This window comes from Neopsephotus bourkii, unplaced genomic scaffold, assembly GCF_033783945.1.
Source record: "Neopsephotus bourkii isolate Nb327-2 ecotype Australia unplaced genomic scaffold, CSIRO-AGI_Nbou_v1 NB_168, whole genome shotgun sequence".
Classification (NCBI taxonomy): Eukaryota; Metazoa; Chordata; class Aves; order Psittaciformes; family Psittacidae; genus Neopsephotus; species Neopsephotus bourkii.
In genome coordinates this window covers 12,302,206-12,310,819 of record NW_026900684.1, presented here as the reverse complement: position 1 = coordinate 12,310,819, position 8,614 = coordinate 12,302,206, and the positions used below count along the sequence as shown (strand labels likewise).

The 8,614-nt window shown below is 33.4% G+C and overlaps 1 long non-coding RNA gene across 1 annotated transcript; it reads right to left on the bottom strand.

Annotated features, from left to right (window-relative positions):
* Window positions 1–943: 943 nt before the first annotated feature.
* LOC133221359 (uncharacterized) lies at window positions 944–4,651 on the bottom strand. The gene is made up of 3 exons (XR_009727987.1): window positions 4,535–4,651; window positions 1,497–1,663; window positions 944–1,077 (listed from the first exon to the last, which is right to left on the bottom strand). It is a non-coding gene; the product is annotated as an uncharacterized LOC133221359 (long non-coding RNA).
* Between the last annotated feature and the right edge of the window lie 3,963 nt (window positions 4,652–8,614).

Sequence of the window (8,614 nt, the reverse complement as noted above, 5' to 3'; positions counted from 1 at the left end):
ACTTGTTCTTTTAAACCAGTGACTTTGGTAGACAGGCTGTTTGCATGTACGTCATGAAGGTGAAAGGGTAGCAACAAAACTCTCAACTACGATAACAAAAAGTTTCAGAAAAAACAGGATTTTTTCACCATTTTATAGATGAAATTACAGTCGGGTTTCTTTGGTTGTAAATAACGCATCTTTAATCTTTATTTGTAAATTAGTATGCCAGAATAATTTCCTAGACTGTTTCTCTATTGTGGGGTTTTTTTTTGTATAGTCTATTGTTAGTTTCCTGTCTCCTTTAAATACAATAATCTTAAACTTATATTTTGGACAAATAGCATTCTACCAATTAAAACAAACAAACAAAAAAAGAAGCAAATATTTAGTTAATTCTCTCCAGTTTTAATTACATCTATCTGTCAAGATGTGGTTCAAGAATGAGTTCAGGAATTAAACCAGAGTGTTAAAAAAATTGAAATGATCTATGGCTGAACTTCAGCTTTCTAGTCCTTCAAACAGAATCCACAGTGGTGTCTGAAAGATCCGGGTTCAGGAAGTGAATTAAGAGCAATGGTCTAGAGTTAGGTAGTAGCAAACACTAAGGCTAGGGGAGGACATATGAAACCTCATGTTGTTTTTTTTTCTTCCAGTAACTCTATGTACAGGCCTTTTGTCAAGTACCTGGAGGTAAAAAAACAATCACTTTTGCATACCTTGTTTGATCATATGAACTCTATGCCCTGCACCTATAAACATAAAAGTAATATGGTATCATTTATTACAAATATATGTGTATAAATACAAAGCCATATGTTAAATACAAGTTCTTCATTAAAGAAAGTTCTTCTTTAAAAAAATAATTTTTTAAATTAATGTTTCCGAAAATACGAGCTTGAAAAATTGGACTGTGGAAGCCTGCAGTTGTGTATGGTGGCCATTAATATTGTCCCTCTTTGTCGGCACAGATGTCAATCATCCATTTGTAGAACATAGATTGGGTCACAGTAGTTTATTTATTCCACACGTGTATCTACCACTCCAAGGATCCATGTATTTCATGACTATGTAATGATTAAATGTAGTCCCCAAAATCTGAAGATCAGAAATAAACATTTCATTAATTTTTTAATAAGCTGATATTTTGGTAATGGTTGTGCTACAAAATATTGCAGACATACACAATGATTGTCGAATATTAGGTGATATAACGCATACAAAGAATCTGTATAATTTAAACTCATTGATGACTGAGACATTAAAAACAAATACACAAACAGTAATCATCTTCATTTATTTATTTATCCATGTATCTTTTTGGCATTCAGATTGCCTTTGATTTCACTGCACAGAACATTTCTCATTCATGAAGGAGTACAATCTTATTAAAAATTAATTTAGAAGCATATTTAAAATTTAAACATGCTTATGGATTAAGACAGCAATGATACAAAACTTAGAGAAAAGTTTAGCTAAGATATAAAACAGTTGAATCTGAAGCTCTCTGCTTCTACCTGTTCAGCTATATTTCTTGTGACACTACCAGCAGACTAGCAGATCTCTTGAACTGAACAAATTAATGCTTTGCTGTTGCTCCTGCTGTGTTTGTCATGAACCATCTGTGCAGCAAAGGATGACTTTTTGTCACTTTCTCCTCAAGACTTCAGGATTAGCTGGTTTTCTAAAAGTGATTTCTTTGGTACTATTATAAATAGATAAGGAAAAAAAACATCCCCTTGTTCTCTCTCCCAGTGGGCTTTTATCTTTCCTCTGCCAGAAACCAGAATGCTGAACACAAGCCAGAACAATGTCAAATTAGCCTAAAAAACTTCTAGTTGTCTACCTTTGAACAGATGATTTTCGAATTTAGTTTGTTTTGGTAAGAATGGCCCACAACAACAGAAGCAGTTAGTTGTGCCAAGTTATTTCATTTATGATTAGCTTGAAAACAGCTGCCTAGACAAAAACAAGTTTTAGTTTTCTATTTATATTATGTGACATATAGGACTTTACATAATGTGACTCGCATAGGGTGCCATACAGATTTTTAGTAGCTGAAACCAATTCCAGTTATTTTAAATTACAACTTATATATATAAATTTAACTGAGATGTATATGTAACACAATAATTTCAGGAACTATAGTGTCATGTGTGAATTTTAAGTTTACTTCCACCAGCAGTGTAAAAAAAGGAGCAAGGAGCAAGAGCTGATATCCTTATGATGTTTTCTTGTAAGAAAAAAATATACAGCTAATGCCACTCTGAACTGGAGACCTGGGGCTAGTTTTCATCATTAAGAATTACATTAACTCAAGATGCCTTCTGCAGGTCTACATGTGACCCCTTTGCAATACATGGGAAATTGAGAACAAACCTGTCAGAATAACTGTCATACTGGAATACCCAACTTAGAACTATCTGAAAACAATATCTCAAAATCATGGGAAACAGGAATAAAATTCCAGTTTTAGCTTCTTCAACAATACCGGGAGAGAGACACATGGTGCCTTGTCACTGGGCAACATATTCTACCGATTAGAGGAGAATCTTCTTTGGTTTAATCAAGTTGGGTTTTTTTCCTAGAAAAATAACTGTTTCTAGTGAAGGGTGGAACCTACACCATTGTGGAAAATACTGGCTAAATTTTGCCATATTATGAAATGCTCTTCTAAATATTTGCAAGTGAGAAATACCAGAAACTACGTTTTTTTCTCCCCAGTGTCTTATAACTGTCATATTTTTTTTTTCTAAGGTAGAGAGAGTCTGTCCTGACCATAATGATCTCAGGTGACATCATGCCAAATCCTTTCCCATTGTATCTGAGGTGACATGACAGTACATTACACAGTGAAGTGACCTGATGAAACCTATAAAGAATGTTTGAGCTTTTATATTATAGATTTATTTTTTTCTTTTTTACTTTTAGCCTTCTTCTAGGTAAAAATAGAATGCTTTTATCCGACATTTTCATTTGTTGCTACACAGAGAATAATAGGATGACAAAGTACTCTCTAGAATTTTTCCATAACCCAAGAGAAAAAGATATAAAAACAAACTTTTTGGGTGTTTTGACATACAAGACTTCTATAATAGGATTTAAATTCATCGTAAAGTATTTATATATACTTCAATTTTTGTGTGAATTGATTGTAAATAGGAAAATGAGCTACTTTGTTTTAAACCATAAAGTCATAACTGTGTTTTAATCTAATGTGGACTTTTTAAAAACCAACTCATCAGTTTAAGGCTGAGCCCTTCAAATATTATCTACCTCAGTGAGTCTACAAGCTGTAATGCTTTCACTTGAATAGAGTCCATTTCAAGGTGAACAGTATAGTTAAAGGACCAGGCCTCAGATATAAGCAATAAAGCTGAGGCACTTTCCATGAACAGTGGAAAAGCTATAGAATTAATCCTAATATACACGATTATACAACCTTTTTGTATTACCTGAAAAATTCAACTTTGTTTATCGATAGATTTGAAGCAGAAAATACATTTAGAACCTTTTTTTCTGAGCTCATTTGCACTGATTTCACACCAGTGTAATTTCCTATACTTTAATTGTATTACTTTTGTTTTTCCTCATTGTAGGCAGTCAGACCTAAACCCTTATTATCCCTCAAAATAAATTGTTCATTATTTTAACAGCTTCCTGCAGTCAGATCTTCTCAGCATGTATCACATTTCTATTTCTTAAGTTAGAAATGTAAAGCAGTTGGGGGCCTAGCTGTTTTAACGTCCATATTTGCTTAGATGAAATAGAGATGATTTTATGTTTCTTTGTTAACTGATATGTGGTCTTTTAGCTTGTTCAACTATATTTAGAAAGACTTATCAGGCACCATTACTGAGAAGAGAAACACAAACTAAGACCAAGATTTGAATAAGCTAATTGAAGTTTTTAAAAATCCAACAAACTTCTTTGCTGAACTGCATTCATTGTGCTGCTAAGATGAAAAGACAGGCAAGGACAGTTGAAAAGCTGTAAAAATGGAAAAGCTCTGTTTCTAATTACTTTTCCCAGAAACATTAAAATAAGAATCAATTCTATACCCAAATCACTTGAAAATATAAATAAAGCTTCTGTATAAGTTTGGTAAACACAGCAATTCAACTCATTAATTGGCACTTGTGTTACACCAAAATCCTGAGAAAAAGCTACATTTTTTGGATGTTTGACCTGCAAATTGCCTACTTCCTAGTGATACAGACTTTCTGAAAAAAAATAAAACAAAAAAACTGAATTGTTTGATATTTCTTAATATGTTTCCATGTGAACAATTCTTCACCTATACTAAATAATTTCTAGAGTGAAGGACACCCTTTCTACAATTAGAGATCTATCTTCCATCCCCTTGTTACAAGCTAAGCCCTCTTTTGGGCTCAGCTAGCTTTTTATTCTCCTGTATTCAAGGACTAAATTAGGAGCCTTGTCATCCTAAATTCCTTCTAAGCAATTAGGGAAAGACAAGCAATTCCACAAGGTAACCCAGACATTAAATTATTATAGAAGAAATATAAAACAACAAAGTTCTTAATGTGGGTACCTGCAGCCAGGTAGGATCAATCCAGGCCAGACATCCTACAAGAGGATCTAATATTAAATTGTGATGTTAGAACATATCCATAAGTTCCAGCTACTACCAAAACTTCATGCAGAAATCTTTCAGAAATAAATGAACTTTTCACAGAATAAATAATGAATAAGGGTTTCATGATTTGGTTCTATGTAGCAGCAAATATTTTAAGCAAGAGAAATACATATGGAAGAAATCTGCACTTTCCCATCCACAGCAATTCAAAGCAGATGCAGAGTGGATCTAAAGATTTTGGGAATGTATGTTGATGATATGTGTTGAAGTAAAATAGCCTATTATACCCACAGCTCTTGAAATATGTATATGACCTTCATTTTTTCGTTTCATGTGCAGGATTTCCACCAGAAGAATTGGTACACAGTGTGGAAGAAAATCTAGTAAGCTTAACAAAAATCAATTAAACCCAACTTAACTGGTTTAAAGGGATGTTAAGTGCTCCTTCTGCTGAGTACTTAATACATTAGACTTAGTCTATCACTGGTGTATTTTATCAACAAAAGGTAGGATAAGGAAGTGCATCAGTGTTTAATTCCATTTTGGCCTCCTTGTTCCATCTGAGAGGAGGTTAAGTGAAGTATTGCTTGTACATGCTAGATCTGTACTTTGCAATGTGGCCTAATAGTGCACAGATGCTATAGTAGATATGACTGTGTGTATCTATAACAAATACACCCACAACAAAGGAAGATGATTATGGAATGATCTTACATACTAGACTCAAAATCAAGCCTACTGCCACGCTGTTAATTTGCTCTGTACCTGGCTGACTCCAGAGCAATTCAGTTTAAGACTTCTTGAAAATTGTTGTAGGGATGCCACAGCACAAGCTTTGGATTCATGCATAGTGCACAGTAATTATCACAATTTCTACCTCATACAGCAAAACATCTTAAATGCTAAAAACCACACTCACAAAACACTATGAACAAAGGCTTGATTCAAAGTTACTTGAATCAGTGTTAAATCTTAGATTCTAATAAGGTTTGAAACCAGAATCCAGTCTTGTGTCATGTATAAGTCTTCTCTAACTTCTGAAATGGCTCTTCATGAATGATATAAGCTAAAGGATAAATTATACTCTCGTGAAGGGTAAGGGAGGGTACTAAAATAAAGTGGGAAAGAGCTGGGTTACCCAGAAGCCTTGTCTATCTGCTCCTCTACAAATTCACTGTAAAGTATTTGATTCCAGCACTGCATATAAAGCTATCCTGAAACCAAAATGAACAAGGCAGATAGTCCCGGGTTCATGATTTTAAACAAAGATAGGTTTTGCCAGCCAAAGCAAGTAAAGCAAAAAAATGAACACAAACTGACAACCTCATCACAGTAACTTCTATGTTTTAAGAGTTAATCATGCTGCATTTTGACAGATCAGTAATGAAATCTTTCAGATATGGCTTGTCAGTCATTTATTAGGGGACATCTAATGAATAGCATATAAAGTAGGCTTATATAGCATAAGTCATAAGTCATAAACTATAACTATAGTTATAGACTATAAGTCATAGTATATATAGTATAGACTATAGTTATATATATAGTATATAGTATAGACTATAAGTCATATAGTATAAACTATAAGTCATATAGTACAACTGCCTGCTGACAGTTCAGTTTAAAAGTGAAGGATAGAGAAAATGCACTCCAGAGCAAGTTCCAGTTTTTCCACAGGAAAAGCTTTGTGTTAACAGTCTGCCCAGGTCTGGTAGGGGTGCTCCCCATCTCTGTGACCCCAAGTGCCACAAGGACACCAGAACAGTTGGCAAGGAAAATGTTAAGCACTGAGGAGAGAGACAGGCAAGTATTACCAGAATGATGACATATTAATTTCCTTAGAAAAGATAATTAAAATATACACCCTGAGGCATTTATATTTAAAGCTGACTTTATTGTCATTTTTTATTTTATTTATGCATAAGAATGATGAGAGGAACTATTATTCCCATTCATCTATCTTTTTCCCCAACATAATACAGCATGTAAAATTTAGCATAAAATTTACAACATAAGATACTCTTTTAAAAATGTTTCCTTTGGAAACAAGTTCTAACAAAAAACCTTGCTGAATGTTTAAAAGCCTAAGGGAAGAGATTAAAGGGTATCCAAGGAAGACCCCATTTTTATTTTTACATGGGAATGTGCAAACATAAAAATACAGCATTGTTAAAACAGCACAATAAGAAAATATCTAAAGGGTTAATAGAATAACTTAGTATGAGAAATAGATAAAATATTTATATAAATATATGCACATACATTCTGAAGATATATAGTTTTGTGAAGGAACTTTACAGGTTTTCATTCATAGTCTTCTAATTTTTTGACCTATGTTGGATTAAAAACTCAACTAGATTTTAAAACTATATCACTCAAACAGATTTGACTGGATGGAAATGTCACAGTCAGGAGCAGTTGCGACTAGAATCAGTTTGAGTATTCACTTATGAGTAGTGTAGCGCTAGGAAAACTTCATTTGTCTTCACATGGTCTTTTCCATACCTTTTGGTCATTTACGTATTACTTGATAGACTTGTTACGGTTATGAATTCAGATATACTGTTATCCTTCGTCATGCATGGCATGAGATCAGATTGATGATAAAAGACTGGGAGTAAGAGACTATAGACTAGAAGGGACAAATGAAAAATATAGAAAGTATTTCAGCACAGCTTGAACTTTCCAGAAATGTAACAGACCATGATAAGAAACTCACAAAGAGAAGCAGATACTCAGAAAAGCATGATAGCCTTCCAGTTTTTTTTTTTTTTAATATTCAGCTTTATAGCCACCAGATTAAATAGGCTAGAGAGACTTCATAAGAGGAAAAGCTGCATGGTTTTGAGACAGTGATAGGGAGAGGTGAAGAATAGTTGTCTACTGGAAAGAATGAATCTTTGAAAGGCTTCTGTTTCATATGAAGAAGGAATAAAAAGGGGAGAAACTTCCAAAGCTTGTGAGAATTGGAAACTACTGTTTCAAACGTCATGCCAAAAGGTTTGATATATGCAAAGAGTCCTTAATGTTATTATTGTGGTGATTGGAAACTGAATAAAATCAAAATTTTAATAATGAATGATTAGGAAAAAATAATATTAAGTAAAAAAAGCTTCAGAGGCTGTTGTTGTACCTATAGATGTAGTTAGGAATTACTAAATCGAAGATTAGGAAGAGACTTTCTGGCATAAGATGGAGAATAAAAATATATTTGTTCTAGATTATTAATAACACTACTTGGAAATACTGTCATTAGAGGAAAACAGTTATAGATGTTACTCTATATATGGAATTATTTCCTAGAGTAGTTCTTCCTGGTGTCTGAAAATTATTACCAGTTTCTTACTCATTCTGCATGTGAAACCACTGAGATGACTCGGGAGTCTGCAGGTCTAGAATTCATTTTTGAAACTCAGTATGCTTATTAATGCCAGTTACATCCTAATACAAGTAATATTAGTGCAAAAATTTCTGCATTTGACAAGTGTTAGAAGTAAGCATGGGAAAGAACATTTTATGTAAGTTTAGTGAGAAAGTTGTATCTGAAGTTTTAATAGAGTTTTCACTGCAGACACAGGGATATGTTGCATGAAAAACAGTAGCGCAATAAATAGTGAAAATACAGTGACTCCATAGCAATTTCAGCTGTTTACATATCTACAGTTGACCAAAAAGTGGTCCCCAAAAAAATTATACATACTAGTAGTCCATGACTTTTCAACCTCTACAACCATTAGCACCATATAGACTGTTGTCAAATTTCACTTCCACACTAAAATTAAAGTGGTATTTTACATCCATTAGGAAAGATTTGACTGAACTCTGGCAATTCAACATCATGGATATTACAAGCTCTATAGATGTAAATTTCTTTGTTATATCTCAAGTAGAATAAAACTTTGGAGAAGTGGGACTGCAGCTATTTATTTATGAAAGACTTCTTACTATGCTTCTGAGAATCAGCATCTAGTAACTCAGATGGTGAAGATCCCTTTTTTCCCCCTCAGTCTATACTCATATAAGGAGAAAATAATC